We start from the raw sequence: 2,244 nt of genomic DNA on the forward strand, positions 1-2,244 counted from the left end.
TACCACTCACCTGTGTAACTCTGGGAGACCTTGTGGGTGTCTTTTCCCTAGGTGAAAAGGCAAGGACTTGGGCTGGGCTGATTTCTCTGGTCTCGTGGCTCTAAAGCTATGATTCTGTGAGTGCTTTTCCACTGTAAGGAAGCTGGAGCTCAAATTTTCCAGCTTTCTTTCTAAGAAGCAGGGGTGGGGTGGGGAGGGGGGGGGTGGATATCTTCGTCCTTAAAAGTTTCGTCCAGGTCTGGCACAGGGGTCCTTGATGCTTCGGAAGTTGCGTTCAGGCTGGCAAATAACTCCAGGTGAGCTTTGAGTATAGATAATAATAATCGTTGGCATTTACACAGAGCTTTGAGGTCTAACAAAACACTTTACACACATTAATAAGAGTTGACATTTATACAGGGATTTAAAGTTGGCAAAAGCTTTACATACATTTTCTGATTTTAACGTCACACTAATCCTAGGAGAATAGCCCATTTTACAGATGTGATACATATGTGTGTATACGTATATACACACTATGTAATATACACAGTATGTGTATTTATATACACATATGTGTATGTGATGGACATATATGTATATATAATGTGTGTTGGGTACACATATATGCATGTGTAGATACACATGTGTACCCACAGACCATGCACACATATGTCATGTGTGTATGCGTGCTAATATACATGCATTGTTGCATATACACTTATTTTCTAATTCATGTAGACACTGCTGTCATGAATAAAATGCAAATTCATTTCAAAACATCCCTGAACACAGAGCTGCTTTTTTGTAATTTTCTCAATTAATGAATACTGAGAAAGATTTCAATCGTGACAAGGGTGGAAAAATTCTTTGAGGTTACAAAAGGAATCTTCACCCCCCAAAGAAAGCATTGTGGTGCAGAAACTCTCAGAGGGTGAGGGTCTCCGAGTCCTGGCCAAGATGGGCAGGCCTGAAAGACCTCTGCTAGGTGGTTCCTTGCATTTCCCAAGCCTTGGGGGGCCTGAACTCTGACCCCCTTATTATTCTCAGCATGAATGCTGTTGCCAGAAGAGGACTCCTAGCTGGACAGTAGGCCTGAGGCTCTGATAGGGGTCTCTGGGCAAAGTTGCAGAGCTCAGCAGAAATCCAGTGGAACCCTCACAATGGGGCCAGGAGAGGGTCAGCGCTCTGTAGGAGAATTAGGGGCCAATACCTAACAATGCCAAGAAGGCATTGCCCAGCTGGACAGCTGGCAGACAAAGGGGGCCATGGAGATGGAGGACCAAGTGGGGCATTTGTGCTCAGAAGCCCTGGACTGCTAGCCTCGCTCCATTGTGGGCTGGGAGCAGCAGGAGCCCCTGAGCACTCTGCCTAATGGACTGCTATCCTATCCCCCTGGCCTGGGGGTGGGCCCAGCTGTCCACTCCAGAGATAAGAACTTAAAACATCACCATATTTTTTAGCTCACCTAATATACCTTCCTATAGCCAAGAAAGACCCAGGAAGGCATTCAGAGTGGGAAGGGCAAATGCCTTTCATTTACAGTTGAGGAAACTGAGTCTCAGAGAGGTAACTTGCCCAGAGTAACACAAAGCCATGACTGAAACCTCTGATTTCAAATGAAGTGTCCTTCTCTGGAGCTATCCCTCCCACCACCACATGGCAAATCAGGCTCTTAGCGTAAAGGCCTCCTCTGGCCCCTAGTCCAGGGCCCCTTATCTAGGCCAGGCTGCCTCTAAATAAGCCATCCAGACAATGCCACTCACCATTCTGCCCTGACAGTGACTGCCTTGGGCATGGATTGCACCAATGGGGCCCTCCCACCATCGTTAAGGATTCCTACATCCCTTATGCTTTCATATGGTCTTCATGAATCACTCCAGCTGGGGAAATGCATTGTCCAGGGGCCAAACCTCGGGTTCTGCAGATTTAACAAGACTCATCCTTCTTGAAGTGAGAATCTCCAAATTAACATGAAGCCTGTAGTTTCATTTCACCTTATTTTTATTGCTTTCTCTTGTTTATCATCATCTTTATCTCCCAGAATGTCCTTCCCCTGTCTCCTACCCAGAAAGCTATTCCTTATAACAAAGAATAAAATGAGAAAACTTACATGAACTGATACAAGACGAAGAAAGAAGAGCTGGGCAATGATTACATCCCTGTAAATGTATAGAAAAGAGAAGAAAGGAAGGAAGGCAGGAAGGAAGGCAGGAAGGCAGGAAGGAAGGCAGGAAGGAAGGAAGGAAGGAAGGAAGGAAGGAA

The sequence above is a fragment of the Petaurus breviceps genome, unplaced genomic scaffold (assembly GCF_028583685.1).
Source record: "Petaurus breviceps papuanus isolate PSGF00001 unplaced genomic scaffold, PetGlider_PUasm1.0 90825, whole genome shotgun sequence".
NCBI classification, from domain to species: domain Eukaryota; kingdom Metazoa; phylum Chordata; class Mammalia; order Diprotodontia; family Petauridae; genus Petaurus; species Petaurus breviceps.